The sequence below is a fragment of the Adiantum capillus-veneris genome, chromosome 24 (assembly GCF_014529385.1).
Source record: "Adiantum capillus-veneris isolate H3 chromosome 24, ASM1452938v2, whole genome shotgun sequence".
In the NCBI taxonomy this organism is placed as follows: domain Eukaryota; kingdom Viridiplantae; phylum Streptophyta; class Polypodiopsida; order Polypodiales; family Pteridaceae; genus Adiantum; species Adiantum capillus-veneris.
This window is the reverse complement of record NC_140954.1, coordinates 129,359,507-129,384,110: the sequence shown is the minus strand read 5'-3', so window position 1 is coordinate 129,384,110 and position 24,604 is coordinate 129,359,507.

Genomic DNA, 24,604 nt, shown 5'->3' with positions numbered 1-24,604 from the left:
CATCTTCCACCTTTTGGTTCTCTTGAGGACCTACCTCCTCCAAGCCTTGACAAGAGGTCTCTTGGTTGCTTGGCTTAAACCTTACCCCCATGACCTCGATGGAAGACTCCTCTTCAGTAATGCTGCCGCTACTTTCTTCTTCTGAAGTGCTATCGGTCCAACCTTCTTCCGTCTCACTTTGAGATGATTCTTCATGGAGCTCCTCTTGGCGTTGCTCCTTCATGTCAAAGACAACCTTCTTATGATTTTCATTCCTGCAAATTAATTTCCCACTCTCCCAATCCTGCAAAGCTCGCATTTTCATTAGCCATGGTCTTCCTAGGATAAATGGATAACCACTTCCCTTGGTCAACATAACATAAAAATCCACCGCTTTCTTAATGCCAAAGGCCTCTACAAAGACATTTTTACAAATGCCTACACACCTAGCCTTGCTATTGTTTGCCATTTTCACTTTGATTTCAGGTGTCTCATGGATGTGCATGCCTAGTCTTTGCATGAGTCCCTCTGTCATGATGCAAATTTGTGCACCCCCATCCACTAGACCTTTCCTAACCAATCTCCCTTTGATGTAACAGTCTAGCACCGGTGTAATGTCCTCATTCATTTCAGCTTGTGCAATTTTTACAACAGGCACACTCTCTTTTACCTTTCTCCTAGTGCTAACTGCCCTTGTTAAATCCCTCCTAACTTGTGGACATAATGCAAGAAATTGAGGCCATGAAATATCAGGACCCTTACCTCTCATGTCTTCCAACAAGTTGTACGGAGCCATACCATGTCCAAGAGGGAAGTCTTGGAGGTTGATACCACGTCGAGTCCTCTTGGTTTCCTTGGTTTCCTTTGCCTTCTTGCCTTGTCCATGGTCACTCTGTGATGTGACTCCTTCTTTCTCTTTACCTTTTCGTCGGCCACGCTTAATGCCATTGGCTTCCATGTCAACCTCATTTGAATTTGTCACCTCTACCACATGCACATTTGGATCTGGCAAAGGTGGAACTCCTTCTACCCCTTGTGGAGGTGGTCTTGGTCCATTTGGCCTTTGTAGAAGCCTTGGTTGTTGACCAGCTCCTTCTCCTGCATTCATCAGTGGGTAATTCAAGTTAGGTCTCCCTGGCTCTCCACGGGGCCAAGGACAATTATACATCCCATGTCCAGACTCTCCGCAATTCCAACATTGCAAGACTCTCCTAGGTCGTGGGTCTCGCTCTTCAGACTTCTTTGCTTGTCCCTTTGGACCTACGGCTTGTGCAAGGTGAATTGATAGGCTGCTTAAGGATTCATTTAACTTCTCAATCACTTCAACCGTTACCTCAGGAAGCTCCTTAGATGTTGATGCTTGTGACTTACCTTTGGGTCTAAGACCTTCTATTGGAACCTCCCCCCTTAAGCACTTGAGTTTCCTATATTTCTCAGCAGCCCTAGTTTCAGCTGCATCAAAGGTAGCAGGTGCACCCGCCTCAACTTTTACCTTAAGGTCATGAAAGAGTCCGGCTATGAACCTCTCCTTCTTTAGAAATTCTGCACCATCACCAGGGTTAGCAACATTTCGTATCCATAGAGCCCAAAGACGTAGGAACTCTTGCTTGTACAAGTAGTAGTCATCTAAGTCTTTTTGCTTATGAGAAACAATGTCTTGCCATAGCTTTTGAGTGTTTTGGGGATCAAAGAAGTATCTCTTGAAATGATTGACAACTTCCATGTAATTCTCTTTAACTTCCTCAGGCAAAGAGTCAAACCAAGTGCTAGCATCTTTCCTAAGGACTACCTCAAACATTTCTACACGTTCTTGATCAGTTACTATCCTCTTGATACGACAAGACATCTTGAAATTTGCCAAAAATAATTCTGCATCCTCTCCAGGCTCTCCAAAGAAAAGAGGATATCCAGACATTTGGCGTTGATTCTCCATTGAATTGATTTCAAAGTGACGCGTTTTGTTTTTTCTTTCTTTAAAAGATCTACACAATAATATTCTCTAAATTGCAATCTATTCTACAACAAAATAAAAATATTCACATCAAATGACCTATGATAATCAATGAGAGGTAGGATGACAGGGTTTGCTAACGCGAGAATTTCTCCTACTCTTTGGGCACCAAACATGAACACCATACGTTGTTGAAAATGGATTTTTCTACTAATTGCAATGTTTATTCTAATGTGTGGAGTGAAATGAAAGGGGAAAACCTCTATTCTTGGGCCATTATCCATTGTCTATGCATGACCTTATGCTTAAAACAAAACAAAAATATAGACGTCCAAACTAAGGTCGTACCTAATGAGAGGCAAAATAAAAGGATTTACTGATGCGTTTATCTCTGCCAACCTAAGAGGACCTAAAATTCTACGAATTACACGTTGAAATTGCAACTTAGTACTAACAATTATGTGTACCTTTTGCCTTGCAATGGGAATGAAGGGATCATACAAATTCTCGTGATTCATGCAAGCTACTTGATTATGCTAAAGGTTGAGCCTACACAAAACATACATAAGCCTTTCCTCCGTGGGGGCACCAAAATTGAGGCGGTCCGGGGCGGGCAACAAGAGAGGCCACCTCTAAACACCCCTCAAGGCTCCCGTGCTGCTCAATTGGGGCTGGGGCAACCACAAGCACAACACAACAACAAACCCACAGCCAAACCCAAACAAGATAGGGGCACCACCTAGTTATGGTATGCGAACTAGGACGCAAGAGAGATTTTGGCACAACCAAGAAGATGCACCACACAACACACACAAACAACCTCACACCAAGACACGCACAAACTGGACCAGAGAGAGCTAGAGCAAAGGGAAGAGAGAGAGAAAAGGATCTTGCGTAATACCTTATTTGTGACTTGCAAATGGAGATGGTTCGTTATGATGCTATCGTAGAACTTGTATAAACTCACTCAATGCTTAGTGATTGCTAAAACATTGCCAAAACACACACACACTGTCTTAGGGTGTGGGAGACCTCTCACCACAATACCCTCTTACAATGGACACAAAACTGGCAATGAAAAACACACTAAAACACTTTCTAAAATCAAGATCAACTGATAAAAACTCAAATACACAAGTCACCTTGAATTCACCAAACCGTATTGCACAAATGGAAGGACGAAGATTTGAACGTCGAATCACGCCTTTGATGCACCAAAACTCAATTTATTGATGATGAAGCAGCATATACAATAGTGGTTTTGAGGTTTGTGGAACTCACACTCTCTCACTTGCAATGTGTAGCTCGAAGGCTTCTCTCACACCAAGAGTGAAGCTCACAAGTGGTTGCTACACCTAAGTCTCTCCTCACGCATAGAGTGTTGGGGTGCTATGTGAGATGTTGGCGGTTGTTTTGCAAGAAGGAGAGGGGCCTATTTATAGGTTGGAGACCCCTCATTAGGATTATTGGAAATCCTAATTTACAAGCTAACAAATCAAGATTATGATTTTTTTGAATATCAAAACATTGTGGGCCTTCTTTGTCTGCTTGAGTCATGGGTGTGGGCTCAAAAGAGAGCATTATTGATGGTAGATAAGGTGAAAGTAAGTAAGGAGAGGGAGAGAGAGAGAGAGAGAGAGAGAGAGAGAGAGAGAGAGAGAGAGTTACTATACACATGTCTTGAGGTGAGGTGTCTTTTATGGTTAGGTCAATGGCTATTTTGTGTTAGTATGTTAGTGGTTAGTGTTAGTAATCACTAGAAAGTTAATGATATATTTACAATGGGTAGAATGGGTGGGATGGTTGGAGTAAGATGGTTGAATGAAGTGAACAAATCCTTGTGATGGTGAAGCTTGAAGAAGTTTTGGACTTACTTGTGTAGGTTCTCAAAATGACCATCGATCTTCTTCTTCGTCTTCTCTTCTTTACGCCACCGCTGCCAAGGTTGATCATCGTGATGAAAATGGTAATTCCGTTGATGAGATCTTTTGATTTGCAGAGGTTAAGCATGGTACACATGCTGAATTTATGTATATATATAAGGAGTAAGATGGAATTGTACTTTGGAGATAATAGAGAGAGGCATAGAGATGGTGTATGTACATGGAGAGCTCATATGAGAGCTATGGGAGTAAGTGGGGAGGTTAATGGTGAAGAAAGTGAGAGAAACCATTGAAGGTGCAGGTTTGAGTGAGGGATTGAGAGAAATGTGTGTGTGTGTGTGTGTGTGTGTGGAAAGAGGTGAGAGAAGACTATGGGCTACTTGTGAAAAAAGTGGGCAGACTGGGGTCCACTCAAAAAATCATAGCTCACCGCTGGTAGCTCCAAAAATCATGAAAAAATTTGAGGTGATTATTCAGAGCGTGGGCTACATTTTCTCTTTTGACCACTGCTCCAAATTCGGAGTGGAAATAGGTGCCAAAATTCTCACCAAAAAGCCTGTTTTTATGCTTGTAAAAGTCTTTTAGTGGACCCCTCCTTTGTTGAATTTGTACAATGCATCCAAGAGTGAGCCCCTCCTTTGTCATATCATAATACAAAGCATCCAAGTTGCCCTTGACACATGCATGGAGGAGGATTATTGGTGAATAAAGAAATATATACATGGTGGGACTAGTGTATGGACTATTCATGGACTTTAGCTCAATGAGCACATGGTGTTAGAATAATGAGTAAAAATAATAATAAAAATATGGAGGAGTTATGGATATGGAAAGATATTGGAATCATATGATATGGTCCCTCTTTGAATTATTTTGGGTGAAAGAGGAAAAGGTATGCAAGTAAATAATATAATAAACTTGACCAATGAGTAGAAATCAATTTTTTGTTTTCACGAGGGTGAGGGTGAAAATGTGGGAGTGATTTGTATAAAGGAAAAATATAAGGTTAGAGTATGTACATATTGGCAAAAAATATACTTATGGTGTAAGAGGATGAAAGAAGGTGTACATATGTTTAATAAAACACACACCTAAGTAGAAATATTTAAATAAAATACCAAAATAATTATAAAAAATCCCTATATTTAGGCCATATAAACAATGAAATATTTACACACAAAGAGGCCATAATATACTTTTATTTTTTATTATTTTTTATTTTTTTTGGCTCACCTAGCCCAGTGACTAGCTAGCTCACGGACACCCCATCACCTACTATGGACGTGTATTATGTATTTGGTAGAGTTAGGTACCGGGCTTGTCGGACCAATAGGAAAAGGGTAAGAGTGATCGCCGATGAGAGGCGCACTGTAACTGGGACATTCAAGGGATTAGTTGGCTAAGCATGGGCGCCCAAGTGTGAATGGTGTGAGCTCATATAAAAGCCAACTAAACCTAAAATTCACTCATTCTCTCATTTGTGCAATAGAAGAGTTCTCTTGCTCCATCTCCATCTCCATCTCCATCTTCTTCTTCTTCACCTCCTTGTGTGTGTGTGTGTGTATGTGAGAGAGAGAGAGAGAGAGAGAGAGAGAGAGAGAGAGAGAGAGAGAGAGAGAGGGAGAGTGTGTGTGCGATCGAGCATTACGAAGGCACGACGGCGGCAAAGTGGTTGAGTGCGGCACGACTGCAGCTTCTTCTTCATTGCGGCGAGGAATCCACCACGAAGGCGAGCGTAGAGCGGTGAGTGACACACCCTTTGCTCTCTTGAGCTTGCTAGATTAGTCTTGTTGTGTGCTTGGAGCCATTTGTGGCTCGCACATGGTGTATCGGCAAGTCCCTTGCTTGGACAGTGCGGCAAGGAGCGCACACACATTCTAGAGTGCAAATTGTTTTATGCTAGTAACCTCCCCTGCTCTTATTTATGTTAATTAAGAGAAATCTTTTATGTGTGTGTGAGAGTGCTTGATGTGATTTTGGCTAATTCTTGAGTTGTTGTTTAGTAATCTACATGCTATTTGTGTTGGGAGTGCTTGAAGTTATCCATTCCTTGTACACACACTAAGGTTAATGCTTCATTCATAGTGATAGCTCTCTCTCTCTCTCTCTCTCTCTCTCTCTCTCTCTCTCTCTCTCTCTCTCTCTCTCTCTCTCTTTGTGTAGCGGTCCTAGTCCACGCTTCCAAGACTAGGTGGTGCCCTCATCTCATTTCCCTTGTGGCGCAATGGAGTTTATTTTGGTGTAGAGGCCGCCATTCCAAATTTCCTTCGTCATAAATTGGTGCCCCCACTAAGGAGTTCTCAAGCGGCGCTCTGTCAATCCTATGAAGGAAGATCCATCAAATTCTCCGAGACTTCCACTATGGTCTCCCCAAGAAGCTCGAGAAAAGAAGCATCTTTATCGACAAATGGCACGTATGTGGGTAAAGAGAGTTAACTACATACACCCTTCTTTGCTTCAAGGAAAATCTTGTAGTCATCAAGTCCCTAGGTCAAAGCATTGTGTTGAGTGCTTTGTGGCTAGTGTGAAGACACTTCCTTTGAAGCTTCGACTTCAGGTGGTGAAAGCACTCTCAAACTCGGGTATTAATAAGTTTTTGGAGGGGGAGCTACACATCAATGGGGTGCGGTATTGGCAAGAGGCTACATATGGTGATGCACTCCAACTACTACTAGCAAGAAGGCTCAAGGTGGTTGAGAGGGTAGCCATTGAACCCCATGAACTCTAGAAAGCTGAAGATGGTCACACCAAAGCTAGGCTAATCACTGGTGAGCAAATTCTTTGCATCTCTCAAATGGTGGGATCCAAGAGAGCTCAACTTCAATGAAGTGCTTCATGGAAGTTTGTATTTAATGCACCAATGAATAATCCCATTTTCTACAACTTTCAATCAGTTCAGAATATTAGGGTGAATGTGCGCATTGATAGAAAGATTTTTTTCCAACAAAGATTGGTCTTCTATTTTGGAGTTGAGAGGTTGAGAGAGATATTGTTGTCCCCTGACCCTATAATATTTCCTATTTTGGAGTATAATGTATCTTTTGATGTTCACATCTTCATCTTGCTTTAAGCACACTCCATGAATCATAGGGATTTATATGGACCTTTCCAACCTCTTGCTAGACAAACTGTGCATATAATAGCTAGCACAAAGCTTAGGTTCCAAAACATCATAAGGAACTTACTAGGCCCTCGTCGTCTAGCTGAGATTAATGCATCTATCAATCCATTTATTCTACCCTTAATAAGATATGATTTGGGCCTAGACGTTTTCATCTTTGCGCTATATTGAGAGGAAGGCAACCCATTTTATGATGGATTTCCCTAATTTTTTTGGGCGTAGTGGGGAAAATGCTGGGGATTTTTTGGATAACTTGGAGATGGCTTTCCTTGTCTCTGGGAGGGATGACGAAGCATTGAAATTGAGAGCTTTTCCTTTGGTGCTCAAAGAAGAAGCTAGGGTATGGTTCCAGGCTCTAGATCCAACCCAAAGAGCTGATTGGGAGGGATTGAAGGCGGCTTTCCTATGAAGATTTCAACGAGCCAATTCAGCATAAGAACTATGGCAACGGCTTCTGGCCCTTCATCAAGTTGACCCTCATGGTTATGCAACCTATGAGGAAGGTTTTCTGAAACTTTGGGGGGCAATGGTCAGACTCACTAAACCCTGGTGAGCGAGCTCCCAATTGCCTCCAAAAGGATCGATTTATCTCAGGTTTGTACCCCTTGCTAAGGGAGAAGGTAAAGAGCAAATTTCCAAATACTTTTGAAGATGCCTTAAGAATTGCTAGGGAAAAGAATAGAAATATTCACTATCAAGCCCAAGCTGGCCAGCTAGCTTTGGGAGGCAATATCACAACTATGGAAGCTTCTCACGTATCTCCAAATATGCCTAATGCACTAGGCCTCAATAGAGGTGAACAAATAAACAATCTCACAACCCAGCTAGAGGGTTTGAGAGTAAATCTTATGCAGGGTGCCAGAAGGCCTATTGAGGGGAATGGTGGGAATCGGCCACCAATGCGACGTCAAGCAAGGGAAATGTTGTGTTAAAATTGTGGGGAAAATGGCCATGGCATGTATAATTGCCCTCATCCCAGAAGATATGACTACGCTGTCAGAGGTCCTCGACAACAAGTAAGTCCTCCCCGTGCTAGAGCTCAAGCACAAGAGCAACCGCAACCTCAAATTTTGCAGCCACCTCATGCTCAAGCTCAAGCACCTTTTACTCAACCAAATGTGAGCATCATAAGGATGGAGGAGGTCGTCAAGGGCAGAAGAAACCTGGAAGAAATAGCTAAAGGGAAGATGAAGATAGATGAAGTGGCTACAATGCCTATCAAGCGTGTGCGTGTCCAAGATGAAGTAAGTAAAGAAACAAGCAAGGATGCAAGCAATGAAGCAAGTACATATCGGGAAACTAAAGATGAAGCCAAGAAGAGAAAGACCCGTACTAGGTCTCAAATTGACATCTCTGATTTCCCTATGGGATCTCGGACACAACCTTATGACTTGACAGCTGATGTGAGTTCTCAAGGACCAAAGATTACTTGGCCACAACTACTTCATATCTCCCAAAAGCTGCGACGACAATGGTAAAAAATGGTGAGCACGAGGGCAAAGCGAAGTAAGCTAGTAAGTGTAATCAAAGCATATGGTCTCAAGGATATAGTGCCTTTGGTGGAGGCTCAAATCAAGGGACAACGGATTCCAAAAACTTACATTGACAGTGGAGCAGAGGTTTGTGTCATGACAGAAAAGCTAATGCATCAATTGGGTTTAGAGGTAATGGAATCATCAAACTTTAGGGCAAAAATGGCCAATAATGTCTCTGTCACTTGTGTGGGTGTAGTGAAAGCTTTGAGAGTTTCTGTTTTTGGAATCACTACAAAGGTTGATGCTTATGTGATGCCAGTAAAGGGAGAAGGATACCCCCTTATTTTAGGACGACCTTGGCTCATGGGTATAGGAGCTAGGCAAGATTGGGCAACTGGAGACTTGGAGTTGAAGCCTCACGTGGGTGGCCATAGTCGGAAGGTGGTTTATAACTTGAAGAATGGGAGACAAGAGAACCTTGAACTAGAGACGTCAGCTGATGAGTGGAGCTCAAGTGGATGCTCCTCATCCATGGACAAGGAAGAGAGTTCAAGTGAAGAGAGTGATAGCACTCTCGAAGTCATGGGCGTCACCATAAAGGAAACTACCTCATCAGAAGACAACCCAAGGATCCAAATGGAGAATGTGTGGGATGCCAGCCTAGAGAAGATGTTATCCAAGGATATAAAGGAAGAAGAAAAGGAGGGTTATGTAAATGTTCTCAAGAAGCATGCATCATTGTTTATTTCTGATTACACTCACATTATAGGTGTCACTGTAGTGAAGCATCATATCCATCTTAAAGAAGGGAGCAAGCCAGTAGTACAAAAACTAAGAAGATTAGGAGTTGTGCAACAAAATGCACTATTGTCCGAGGTGAAGAGACTCTTAGAAGCAGGATTCATATACCCAGTAGAAGATTCAGAATGGGTCTCCCCAGTAGTGGTGAGGCCAAAGAAGAATGGTAAATGGCAAGTGTGCGTGGATTACAAGCCACTAAATGCTGCAACAAAGAGGGACCACTTCCCTCTCCCATTTCAAGATGAGATTCTAAATGAAGTAGCAGGCCATGAGCGATACACAGTGTGTGATGGCTACTCCGGCTACTTTCAAATACGCATTGCAGAGGAGGACCAGAAAAAGACTACTTTCATCACACCATAGGGCTGTTTTGCATTTCGAGTCATGCCTTTTGGTCTCACCAACGCTCCAGCCACCTTTCAACGATTCATGAACATGGTCTTCCAACCTTACTTTGGTAAGTCCATAAGGGTTTTCATAGATGAATTTTGTATTTATAGCTCCAAAAGTATGCATCTCGGCAAGATTGATGAAGGATTTACTCGTTTAGCTAAGCTGTGTGGACAACTAAACAAGGACAAATATCACATTGGGGAAATCAAGGTTACACTATTGGGGCATGTAGTGTCCATTGATGGAATCGAGGTAGATCCTGAAAAGATGGAATCGAGGTAGATCCTGAAAAGATAGAAACATTGCTAAATCTACCTTCCCCAACTTCCATCAAACAATTAATCTCTTTCTTGCAAAAGCTAAGATATTTGAGTAGATTCATACACTTACTCTCCCAAGTGATATTTTCTCTACAACAGCTGACTCGTCAAGAGACGCTTGTTTGGAGTGAAGAAAGTGATGGGCATTTTAGAGAGATAAAAAAAATGTTAGGGTCACTCCCTGTAATCCTCCAACCTTGTTGGGAAGAAACATTCTTTGTAAACCCTAGTGTGGGAGAAGAGGCCATTGGTGCTGCCCTCCTACAAAAAGATCCAAAAACATCCTTTATGAGGCCTGTGTATTTTGCTAGCCGCCTCATGGAAAACACAGAGAAGGCCTACACCCTGATGGAACAGCTAGTGTTAGCTCTCATGTTTGCGGTAACCAAATTTCGGCCATACTTGCTGCCGAAGAGGTTTGTAATTATCACTGTGGAGGATATGTTTCCCTATGCACTACAACATATGGAAATCTCTGACAAAATAGCAAAGTGGGTGGTGTGACTTCAAGAGTTTGATTATACAATACAAGTTGAAAGAACAACTCGAGCATGCTTAGCCGACATTTTAACAAACAAGTGCTATGAAAAAGTTTTCCATTTGAAGAGAAAGGAACTTCCACCACCTCCAGCTCTAGAGGCTCTGGTCAATGCTTATAGCCTCTACTTTGATGGAGCATATAAGAGAACCAAGGATAAGGAAGATGCAGGCATCGTGGTCTTATCTCCATTGGGAGAGAGGATCCATGGTGAAGGGATCACTCTAGAAGATGTCCACTCCAACAATGAAGCAGAATATCAAGCTCTAATTCATGGCCTTTGTTGGTGCCTGGATAATTCAATTAAGAGATTAAATGCTTTTGGTGACTCCATGCTTTTGGTAAGGCAAATGCAAGGTACATAGGATTGCAAAAATGCCAATCTCTCTACTTAAATGAGAGAAGCCAAAGCTCTTATGAGGAGATTTAGGGAGGCACAAGTACATCATGTGCCAAGAGACCAGAACAAGGATGCAGACCACCTAGCATCATCGAAGTTAAATGAGTCAATAGTGAGAGTAGTGGCCATCAAACTTCCACTTCAACAAGGCAAGGAGGACTTATAAGATATTATGCACATTCTGGAGCAAGGAGAGGCTCCTAAACACTTGAATGCAGGGGAAAGGCGATGGTTAGCTAGGAAGGCTACCAGGTATCACATAGTAAATGATAACTTGTATTGTCTTGGTAAGGATGGTGTGCTTAGGAGAGTTCCTTTGAAGAGTGAAATTGAAGAGATTTTAAAAGATTGTCACGATGATATGTGCGGAGGACACTTTGCACACGACATCACTAGTAGAAAGGTTCTACAAGCTGGGTTTACTTGGCCAAGTCTTCATCGTGATGTCAAATACTGGTGTCAAACATGTGATGAATGTCAGAAAGCAGGACCACGACGGCTCATAGCTGAACCTCAGAACCCAATAAAGGTATATGGGCCCTTTGAGAAGTGGGGAATTGATGCCATAGGGCCTCTACCACGCACTCAGTTAGGTAAAGAGTACATCATCATGGGAGTAGATTACATGAATAGATGGGCTGAGGCTATGCCGACCAATAGAATTACTGCTAAGGATGTGATTCAGTTCATCTTTGACCACATCTGTTGCCGGTTTGGCACCCCTCTTGAAATACTATCTGATAGAGGACCAGGGTTTAGAGCAGACTTGGTAGGAGAACTCATGCAGAAGCTAAATATTCAGCATCAACACTCTACTCCTTACTACCCTCAGTGCAATGGCTTGGTGGAAAAGGTAAATGGAATCATTTGCAAAATTCTCACCAAACAGGTACATGCCAGGCGCCAAGATTGGGACAAACACGTGAATGGAGCTCTATGGGCCTAGAGAACCTCCTTCAAAACCACATTAGGGTACACACCCTTTCATTTGGTTTATGGAAAGGAGGCGCTTTTTCCCATTGAAGTGAAGTTAACAAGTCTTCAAATATTGGTTAGCCAGGTAGGCTCTCAAAAGGAGAAAGTACATCAAAGGATCATGGATCTAGAGAGGCTGCAATTGGATCGTGAAGAAGCCATCAACCACTAGTCTCAAGAAGCAGAGAAGCGCAGAGAAAAGTTCAAGAAAAAGCTAACATCCAAATACATCAAAAAGGGATCTTTGGTGCTTCGATATGACAATCGCTTCGACACTCGTAAGGATAGAAAGTTTCTTTTTTGATGGGAAGTCCCGTTCTTGGTCACCAAAAAGTTCAAAAATGGCTCTTACAGACTTCAAGACATTGATGGTAAAGTGCACAAGACCAGGACAAATGGATGGCGTCTAAAGCCTTATCACATCAGGATAAGGTCAGCCCAAGATCAAAGAAAGTAGGCTAGAGGGATAAATACCCCTAGCCTGGTTTGGGGGGGCTATGATCCGAGCCTATCACAAATTTTTTTTTACTATATTTTGTTGGTTTTCCTTGCTTCTAGAGATTTACAATAAAAGAAAGAGTGAGAACAACCTCTTGGAAAAATTCAAAAAATGATTTGATGGGAATTTTTCCTTGACTAGTTCACCGGAGGAGAAAGGGAGAACCTAGTGGTAAAGGCAAGGGAAAATATGTAAATGTGAAAAGAAAAGATATGATGTTTTTGTGGGGCCATGCACCCATGATTCAAGGGTCATGAGTGGTTCATATCATCATGGCTTTGGAGCCATATGATGATTCAAACAGATGGGACCCAGGTGGAAGACTTGGTAAAGGAAGGAAACAGACATATGATTTTACTGGATTTTTAAAAAATACTTCCACTCCGATCCAAGAAAAGTTGTCTTCATCAAAGTTGTAGCTGATGACTGGAGATTTTGACCATATTTTTTTTTATAATTTTTGCATCTACGGTCTAGGAGATATGGCAAAAATGGCGGACGCCAGTTTTTTCAACTGTGGTGGAGACCACCCCCTCTACCTTTACAAACACACCCTTCCTTTTCCACATTAAGTCCTTCTCTAAAAATAAGCCATTAGTCTTCTCACCCTCCCCTCCTTCCTCCTCTCTCTCAAGCTCAAAAAACCATTACAAATTCCTCTTCTAATCACCTCTCAAATCATGCTTAATCTTGTTGTAATTCATAAGTTCTCATTCAACCCCTTTCTATTATTACTAGATATGTATTGATTTTATGTAGATTCTTTACATTTTAAAATAAGGAAGCTCTTGGACTCAAGTTATGGAGGAAGGAGTGAAGACAACACAAGTGATGATGGAGCCAATTAGTTGCAAATTGGTCAACAAATCACTTGGAAGGAGCTTCTTCATTGGTCGAATGTCCCTAATCAAGCTTCATTTGTACAAATTGCACTTGGATCTTAACCTCACTCCTAATCACTCTCTTTCCTATATAAAGTGGCCCCCCCCCTTGTAATTTCAAGTCTCCCTCAGCCCCATTGAGTCTTTGTATCACTCACCATGAGCCCATAAAGCTCATTCATTCACTCTATTCTTGCACATTCTAGAGTGCAAATTGTTTTATGCTAGTAACCTCCCCTCCTCTTATTTATGTTAATTAAGAGAAATCTTTTATGTGTGTGTGAGAGTGCTTGATGTGATTTTGGCTAATTCTTGAGTTGTTGTTTAGTAATCTACATGCTATTTGTGTTGGGAGTGCTTGAAGTTATCCATTCCTTGTACACACACTAAGGTTAATGCTTCATTCATAGTGATAGCTCTCTCTCTCTCTCTCTCTCTCTCTCTCTCTCTCTCTCTCTCTCTCTCTCTCTCTCTCTCTCTCTCTCTCTCTCTCTCTCTCTCTCTGTCTCTCTCTCTCTCTCTCTCTCTCTCTGTGTGTGTGTGTGTGTGTGTGTGTGTGTAGCGGTCCTAGTCCACGCTTCCAAGACTAGGTGGTGCCCTCATCTCATTTCCCTTGTGGCGCAATGGAGTTTGTTTTGGTGTAGAGGCTGCCATTCCAAATTTCCTTCCTCACTGGCTACAAAATATGATATCCAACCTGTTACATTCAAACTAGATTTGAGTTGTTTCCTTAGGGGAGTTTTACCTTATGCTTTACATAATAAATACTGCTTTCTTTTACTATGAAGAACACTATGGCTATGTGAATCTATTTACTATACTGTTCTGACAGTTAGACTAAATCTCTGTTGCTTGAGTACAAGCAACCAAATCATAGCATAAAGATTTCCACATTGAGTAAGAAAACGCAGAAGTGATACTTGATTTCATTATTACTGGCCTACTATTCTATATTGATTAGCATGGCTAAGTGAATACCACAAAGAAACCTAACTTGGTGAGTGCATCCCCTTGTGGATTTAACCATACTTGGTTTGCTTGGGTTAGTTTGAACCATTGTTTTGGAACATGGGCCCAGTGGAAGCATTCCCTAATAAATTCTCTAAACCTATAAGTGTTCCTCTCTCGGTTACGCTCTACATCACTGGAAGTTTTCTCTCTCGAGGCAAGTATCCTCCCCTTCCAATCAAGAAGTGTCACGTTACATCTCGATCAAAGGATTGGTGGCTTGACATGAGTCTGAGCCTTCAACTGCGTGGTATGATTCAAAAGGCATCCTACCCTCCTATGCTAAGCGTCTACGAAAACTCCACATTTTCGGCATCTGCAGCCTGTTCCACTATATAAGGTGAGGGGTGCTTCCCTTCACTTAGACTTGGTCTCCCCTGACACTTTGGAGAAAAACCTAGGATTACGTCTGCCCAAAGGTTATTTATATTTTTTATCTCAGATGCTTCATAAAGGCTGTTTCTGGTTGAGAACTTTTAATTGGATAAAATAATTCTATCTGGAGTACTAACTGAGGCAGAGTTGGGTTTTTCTTGGGCTTGACTGAACAAAATGGTTTAGATAACATTATCGTTCTAGATTGTTGGACTAGGGATGTATATTTCAGTTTTGGCTTGGACATAGTACATGAAACTTTTTTGACATACTGCTAGTCTTTTTGACTTTCAAATCAACTGGTTTTATGTAAGGGCCTTGTGTCTTGCTCACTGTATATATATTTTTTGCTGGTTTTCTATCCTGCTCACTGTACGTAGAAATTTTGTTAAAAATCTATGCAATCACTATAATTATTGCTTATGGAAAATTGGTTACATACTACCTGTGGTGGGTTTTGGTATGATAACAGAGGGAAACCTGGCTGCCTTGACTGGCTAAACTGAATCGTATGTGCTTCATTATGCAGATATCTTCTACGTACTATGCTTAAGATTGGAAACATGGTTTTCTCTGCTGGCTATGTATAGATAAAAGATCTAGTCTATAGCTCATTTATTTTGAACTTTTAATCCCGGTCTTTACATATGGATAATGATCTGGTTTTTGGTGCTTTACTACCTAGGTTTGTTATGGTATTTGGGGGAGACTGTTTTGACTTAAAAAACATCTAACCTTCACATGTTGCTTGGATATCTGGCTTAGATTTGGTTTTTTACATACATATTCCACTACATCTAGTGATGATGCTACCATAAAATATATTCTGGTTTTGATACTTTACTATTTGCTTTGACTTACAATAAATCAAACTTTCTGCTTGTTGCTTGGATGCCTGACTTAGATCTCGTTCCCCTTCTTTTCATATATACATTTCACCTAGTGCTTGGTGATGGTACTGCCTTAAAAACCTTTTATATACATACATATTTTGGCTCTTTATGCTTTACTACTTGAGATTTGGCATAAACTAAGATTATGACCGAGATGGATACATAGTTACTCTGGCTCTAGCTGATACTTCTCTGGCTTTGGCTAGTACTTCTCTGAGCTGATGCTTCAGCTTTTACTTTAGTTTCAAAGGGAACTCTTTATGGAATGTAGTATAGTGTTGGAAAATATGCATAACCTGCTGCAAAATATTGGATGACTTAGTGACATCAGGTTCTTGATATCTGGCTTAAGAATTGGTCGAATGATAACCCTAGTTGATTATGGCCTTGAAGGGCTTGACCTCGAGGCATATTTTTAGAGTGGAAATACAATACTGAGGAGGGGGTACTTGTTTGCTTTGATTTACCTACACCTTGACTGCTGATTAGTGGTTGGCCTTTTTTGGATGTCTGTCTTAGTCTCAAAACTGTTTTACAGCTAGCTTACTTGGATTTTTTTGTGGTACTTTACTACCTGGTTTTGGTGCACTAAGTAGTTGGAAGTTTTACTTGAAAATATGAGAAAATATATTTTATGATCTAGGCAGGTCTGCTCACTTGGTCCCTATGGTTTAACAAAAATAAAATATTAAAATTTGGCTTCAACACAAAATAGGTTGGATTTCTTCCCGCCAAATATAGCTTAAAACTGGATAATTGTACTACGGGCTTGCTCATTGAGCTTGGAAAAAACTATCTATAAAACTTTTATTGTTTTCATACAATGTTTAGCTAAACAAATACTTTGAATAATATGGTATAGATGACTGCTTCTCACAGTAAATGGTTGAACTGTTATTAACATGTGAAGAAATTCTAGTAGGATTACTTTGTATGCAAAAAAACCTTCAGATATTATCTACCTTAATGTATAGGACAGTAGCTAGTCTAATAATTTTTAAGTTTGACATGGATAACAAACTGATAGGTTCTTTGAAGCCTGCCATACGTAGCCAAGGGTAACTTATCTGTTGTCTTCAATATATGGATGCAGGTGAGAATTCTATCTTGGCTTAAAGAGGTTTAGCTTGCTGCAATCCGACTTTGAAAACACTTGATTGATTCAATTGGGATAGTTATGATACCTTTGTACAAATTCATTTGGAATGATACTTCATTCTTATTATGTTGTACAATTATGAATCAAAGAATGAGTTGTTTTTGTACTTATCTTTGCCTAAACATATTTAGCCAGTTGTGTTTTTGAACATCTTGTTCATTGGTGTGTTATTTATTCTAATTAAAACAACTACACACACCCCTAAACACCAGGACCTCCGAGGCAACTGGGAGGACCAGGGCACTGGCTTTGGAATTTTTGTGTTTGTAGGCTTTGAGTGACCCACTGTCTTTAATTCCTTGAATGGTTGATAGGTGTTAGATGGTCTCTCCTTGACTATAGACTTGATTCCTACTCACGACTATTGTAGTCTTTTGGCTCAGTCGTTTAAGTAGCAGGTTAATCCAATTCTACTCACATATGCTTAAGAAAATTGTATTTTGACAATTACAGGAACATGCTACCTATTGCATATATGATGACTTTGGGAACAAGCGGAAAAGCTTGGCATATATCATCTATTGACTACTCAATGGCAACCATACTTTTTGAAAGTGGCTGATAAAGCCTTAAAACTCCTACAGGAGTATTGTCTTCCTTGAAAACGTTATCTGATATTGTACTAGTACAAACAGTTCTACCCTTTTCAAGGACTCTCCCACCTGGCACTTCTATGCTAAAGACTCTTGTTTAACTCATCTTTCAGATGAGGCCTACTGCCAAAACCCATTGTGTATGGCGCTTGGGTTAGGGCAGGTGCATGCGCGCACACGCACACACACACACACACACACACACACACACACACACACACACACACACACACACACACACACACACACACACACACACACACACACACACACACACACACACACACACACACACACACACACACTTGGTCACAACATCGGACCTTGATTGCATCTTGAGGGGCTTTGATTGTGTCCTGAATCACTATATCTGGCTACAAAATATGACATCCAACCTGCTACACTCAAACTAGATTTGAGTTGTTGCCTTAGGGGAGTTTTACCTTATGCTTTACATAATAAATACTGCTTTCTTTTACTATGAAGAACACTATGGATATGTGAAGCTATTTAATGTACTATTCTAACACTTATACTAAACCTCTGTTGCTCGAGTACAAGCAACCTACTCATAGCATAAAGATTTCCACATTGTGTAAGAAATCGTAGAAATGATACTTGATTTCATTATTGCTGGCCTACTACGCTATTTTGATTAGCATGGCTAAGTGAATACCACAAAGAAACATAACTTGGTGAGTGCAACCCCTTGTGGATTTAACCATACTTGGTTTTCTTGGGTTAGTTTGAACCAGTCTTTTGGAACATAGGCCCAGTGGGAGCATTCCCTAAAAAATTCTCTAAACCTATAAATGCTCCCCTCTCAGTTACACTCTGCATTACTGGTAGTTTGCTCTCCTGAGGCAAGTCTCTTCCCCTTCCACTCATGAAGTGTCACGTTACATCTCGATCAAAGGGTCGGTGGCTTGACATGACTCTGAGCCTTCAACTGCATGGTATGATTCAAAAGGCATCCTACCCTCCTATGCTAAACGTCTACGACATCTCCATATTTGCGGCGTCTATGGCCTCTTCCATTGGTGAGGGGTGCTTCCCTTCACTTAGACTTGGTCTCCCCTAGCACTTTGGAGAAAACCCTGGGATTACGTCTGCTCACAAATTATTTATATTTTTTATCTCAGATGCTTCATAAAGGTGGTTTCTGGTTGAAAACTTTTAATTGGATAAATAATTATGTCTGGCCTACTAAACGAGGTAGAGTTGGGTTTTTCCTAGGTTTGACTGAACAAAATGGTTTAGATAACATTCTTGCTGTACATTTTGGACTAGGGATGTATATTTCAGTTTTGACTTGGACATAGTACATGAAACGTTTTTGAAATACTGCTTGTCTTTTTTACTTGAAAATCAACTGGTTTTATGTAAGGGCTTCTGTCCTGCTCACTGTATATTTTTTTTTGCTGGTTTCCTGTCTTGCTCACTATACTTAGAACTGAAAACCTTGTGGCCTTGACTCGCTAAACTGAATCGTTTATATGAGGTGCTTCATTATGCAGATAACTTCTACGTACTATGTTTAAGATTGGAAACATGGTTTTCTTTGCTGGCTATGTATTGATAAAAGATCTGGTCTACAGCTCATTTATGCTGGGCTTTTAATCCTGGTCTCCACATTTTAGTGCTTTACTACCTAAAATTGTTATGGTTTTTGGGGGAGACTGTTTTGACTTAAAAAACATCTAACCTTCACCTGTTGCTTGGATATCTGGCTTAGCTATTGTTTCTTACATACATATTCCACTACATCTAGTGATGATGCTACCATAAAATATATTCTGGTTTTGATACTTTATTGTTTGCTTTGACTTACAATAAATCAAACTTTGTGCTTGTTGCTTGGATGCCTGGCTTAGATCTGGTTCCCCTTTTTTTCATATATACACTACATCTAGTTATTTGTGATGGTACTGCCTTAAAAACCTTTTATATACATACATATTCTGGTTCTTTATACTTTACTACTTGAGATTTGGCATAAACTAAGATTCTGGCTGAGATGGGTATAGTGTTACTCTGGCTATGGCTCTAGCTCATACTTCTCTGGCTTTGGCTGGTACTTCTCTGAGCTGATGGTTCAGCTTTTACTTTAGTTTCAAAGGGAACTCTTTATGGAATGTAGTATAGTGCTGGAAATTATGCATAACCTGCTGCAAAATATTGGATGACTCAGTGACATTAGGTTCTTGATATCTGGCTTAAAAATTGGTCGAATGATAACCCTAGTTGATTCTGTAAAGTGTGAGCTTTGTCCTAAGGTGTGAGTCAAGGAGAGGAGAGTGGATTTATCCCACATACTGTGGAGCAAGGCTGTAGAGATACTTAAAGCTCATTTCTTGAATCCATAAACAACAACTTCGTTTTGCACTACATGCTTGTCTATGGTGAGCTTGTGCTAAGCTAAGTCAATACTCAAGATTGGGTTTATGAGTCCAAGCTAATCCTATCTTGGAACCTAATTCACTTGAGTGATAACCTTGCTTACACACACTCACACACTTGCACCATGTTTCTCTTTCATCCACCATAGCTAGCACGATCCAATTCCTAACATATGGTATCAGAGCTATGGTGTGCTAGCTAGGATTGTTATTGTAATTTTGTGTGTTAGTTTGATTGGCATCTCCTAATCATCATTAGGATCCTTGGTATTTCTCTTCTTCTCTTCCCATTGCATACCTTGTGACTAATTAGCATCAATTAGTCAGTGTGAGCACGTTCTTGGGTTTGATTCCCTTGGGCCACTACTCTCCTGGCTAATTCTGAGGTTAATTAGTATTATGCTTAATTATTAGGTGTTTCTCTCAATACTTTTCTTACCATCTTTTGTGTTCCATTACTCCCAAGTACGGCACTACCTTGCTTTGTCACTTATGAGCATCCATAGCCAATGTCATGAGCTTCGCAATGCATCCTCCCATGCTCCAATTGGACATCTTATGAGAAAATAATTGATTACTTAATTGTGAAAGTTTATGCTACTATTTCTGTATGCTCTGCAGCAGGGAAGTGTGTTTAGGTGTGTGTGTGTGTGTGTGTGCATGCGCCTAGAAGAGCATTGAATGCTCACCACCCTTTGTGAAAAAACAAGCCTCAAATAGCCTTGCACATGGTTGGAACACCTTGCTTGGAGGGGCCTTTGACCATCTTTAAAGGGCGGCCACACTTAAATTAGGTGCCCATTGGGCGGACGTCAAAGAGGCGCTCAATTGTTTTGTATGAACTTTTCGGGTCCGAACGGACCCCGGTTGGCCGATTGCAAGTCCATTTCCCCGTCCGACGGCCGTTACTGCATAGTGGTGAACGAACGCGCGTCCGCAAATAACCCGACCGGTGCCCGTCTGCCCGCGCTCCTGCCCGGCCCTGCCCGCCCACTCCTGACCGGCCCTGCCAGCGAGACTGCCCGGCTGTGCCCCCCCGCCTTGCCAGGCTTACCTGAACCTGTTGGGCCCCCCTTCCCACGGCGAGCCTCAAGAGCCTCAAAAGTTTTCAAATTCATAAGCTTACCCCCCTCACAGAGGCGCATTCCCACATGCTAGAAAATGAGCTAAAAACATACCTTGGTGGCCAGTCACATCCACATCAAAACCTCGGCCCGAAAATCAGCAACTACAAGCAAATGGGGACTCCAAGGCAACCTCAAGATTCAAGCTTATCCTCCGAGCATCAAAGGCATCAGAAAACCTGACCAAAGGTGACTTTTGTGAAGAGGGGCTTCACAGACGGTGAAGAGGAGCTTCACAAAGTTCAAAGGAATTTTCTCTTACTCTCTTTCTCATATTTTCAAATCTTGCAGCAAAGCACAATAATTTGCAAATAAATAATCATCTTTCTTTATTTGTGCACCGTGTGTGCGCTCCTTGCCGCACTGTCGAAGCAAGGGACTTGCCAATACACCGTATGCGAGCCACAAACGGCTCCAAGCACACAACAAGCCTAAACTAGCAAGCTCAAGAAAACAAAGGGTGTGTCACTCACCGCTCTACGCTCGCCTTCGTGGTGGATTCCTCTCCGCGATGAAGAAGAAGCTGCAGTCGTGCCGCGCTCAACCGCTTCGCCGCCGTCGTGCCTTCGCAATGCTCGATCGCACACACACTCTCCCTCTCTCTCTCTCACACACACACACACAAGGAGGTGAAGAAGAAGAAGAAGATGGAGATGGAGCAAGAGCACTCTTCAATTGCACAAATGAGAGAATGAGTAAAAATTAGGTTTAGTTGGCTTTTATAGGAGCTCACCCCATTCACACTTGGGCGCCCATGCTTAACCAACTAATCCCTTGAATGTCCAAGTTAAAGTGCGCCTCTCATCGACGATCACTCTACCTTTCCCTATTGGTCCGACAAGCCCGGTACCTGACTCTAAATAATACAACGTTTATAGATCATAGGGTGTCCGTGTGCCATGAGGGTTAACATGCCCCCCTTCCTGATGTAGATTCCGTCCTCGGAAGCTATTGAGTTGAAGCTGGATCGTCGAGGTGGAAGAGCATTTGAGATGAATGTCCTTAGCCTTCTTCAGTCACTGCAAAATCAAACAACATTGGCACAGTAATTGCATTCTCTTAAAAAGCATATGCAGTTTTAGATAGAAAAATTGATTGGTAAAAGAATTTCAAACAATTTGTTAGCAATGAACATTAAATTGCAATGTAATCAAATGCATAAACAGATGTAAAGGCAAAAAATTAAACAAGTCTGGGGTCACTAATTTGACGGTCGGAAAGCACTAGAGATCGAATATTAATTCCATGGGTAAGCTTCTTAATTTTCTGTGGTCAATTAAGTTGTTTAATCGCGAGAGCCAAGTATTCATGTTCGAGGGCTGACTAGAGGCTATACCTAGAAAACCTTGTAGTTAAGCTACCATAAAAGGAATTTCTCATGAAATCATCGCCTGACTGATTACTTTTTCTTTGACCCCCCAAGGTCTTTTCACAGTGATTCAATTATGATGTGTGTGCTTATTTTGTATGCCTTGGGTTTTTTGCTTCTCAAGGAAAAGCGCCCACACTGGGAACCTCTAGGGCTCTAGTACCATAGGCGATACATGTGAGTGAAGTACCAAATCAAGCTGAGATTTCTCTTCCAGCTTAAAATTTTACATTGTGGCACTTTGATTTTTTGTTTGTTCATTTTCATCATTTTAATTTTGTAACTTTGGGGGGTCATATAACACTGTTACACTCCCCAGGCTCATCACATTAGTAAACTCCCTTTATAATACTTAAGCTAAAGGTCAATAGGGTCAAGCCCACTAGAAAGCCCTAGTACATTTCATACAATGCTGCTTAAATCGGATTAAGAACCTAAGTAACCATTGCTTATTAGGAAGGCATTCCCCATGGTATTAAGAGAAGATTTCTAATACCTAGCTTGGTCAAACTAGCTTAGTCGGACTGCTTGATTTTTACACCTAAACAAGTGATTATGACAAAAGATTGCATTGAATTAAATGTTGGATACTAAGCCAATGCGCTGAATATTATGCTACCAATCACCATCAAAGCAGACAAACATAGATGCAAAAAAGATAAGGGCAATGCTAATGGATAAGAAACACCTGTTTGTGTTGATGGTCGCGCTTGATTTGAAGTGTGAACGAGAGAAAGGTTCCATGAAGGTCCAAACCCTATCCACAGCAACACGCTCCTGTACACACTAGGAAACAAAAACAATACCTCTAGGAGGCACATCAGTGGGAAAAGAGAACTTCGCTAATCTCTCAACTCTAAAACAGAAACACTCCTATCGTACTAATCTTACCTACCCTCCATCACTCAAGTGATGAGGATCAAAGGTGTTTTATGGCATAGGTTTCCGTTTCACTGTACCAGATGTGACATGTGTAGGTCTGAGTCAATGTTTTGACTTTAATGTGCATACTCGTTTGCTAATTGCTCTTGCTCTTTTTTTTTTTTTTGTGAGTATAAAGCTTTATATGTACATTCCCTAAGATCGGAGATTAAGAGGTCAGGGAAAAAGGTTGAGAGGGAAACAAGTGAATGATGGATGTCCACAAACACTCCCCCCTTCCTTGGGTAGATCATACCGTTTGAAATGAGCTTGTCACCCTTTGAAACCAATTGTTCCAGTTGGTAATAGGTGAGGATTTTTGCCAGTAGTTTTCTATTACCCTAGGTGCCTCGTCAAGTTGTAAGGGTGGTAAGGTACTCTCCCAGGATCGAGCTTGAAGTGGTTCATTAGGTGATTCTTGAACACTGGGAGGTGTGGATTCTTTTGTAGCTTCATTGAGGTCCACTACTATAGATGGAGGCTGTGTAGAAGCTTTTACCTCTATGGATGTATTACATGAGGAGCTAGAATCTTCATGGGACTCCCCCCTTCCTGAGCTAGGTGGAACAAATCGTTCTTTCTTTGGTACCCAAACTAGCTCTAGAACGGGTGTGTAACATTCCATGATTTTTTCCTTTCCGCGATTTTCAATTTGTTTTGGAGCCACAGGATTGGGTTTACATGGGCCAGGTGACAGGTAAGAGTACACTTTACGTTTGGGCACCCAGATTTGATCATTTCCTTCATAGTATCCTTGGGCTTCCAATAGTCGTTTAGGAATCCAACGCAGCGTTTCTTTACATTTCTTGGAGTGAGTGGTACGGTTCTTACTAGGTTTCCGTTTTTTTGCATCAACCATGCTCACTATAGAGGTTTTAGGGACCCACTTGTATGTTTTCTCTGTTATATTAGGATGGTTCTTGTGTGTCTCAAGCTTTCTTTCAACTACATCAGTTGAAGCTCTAGAGAGTTGGGCTATGGGGATGTATGGTTCAACCTCCTGGACATGCAATGTCTTGGGTTTTATTTCCTTGGGCAATATCTGAGGGACTATGGCTTGAGTGGTAGGGCTAAGAGTTGGTTTTTGTGTTGTAACACCCCCAGTCCCCCAATCAATAGTGCATTTGGTGGCTATCATCCACGTGCGGCCTAGGTTTATATTACCCTCCATAGTTCCAGTAGGCATGACCAAAAAGTCTTGAGCTACCACCCCATTGTCATAACTGACAGAAGTGTGCCAGATTCCAAAAACCGCAGTTTTTTTCTTGTTGACACCCTTGACTTGGATAATACTCTCAGATAGAGGTGGCTTCCCTAACTGACACCACACCCCATAGGATAACAGATTGTATTTAGCACCCGTGTCCAATAAGGCGTTATATAGCACTTTTCCATAGGCACTATTTAACTCAATGGGGTATCGTAGAGGTGTGTCAGAGTCCAACCCATCCTCTTCGTGTGCTTCATTTGCATCAGGTTCCGAGCGAGTAGCTCTACCTAATGTTTCCATGAAACGGCTAAACATACTAGTACTAGGCTGTGGAGCT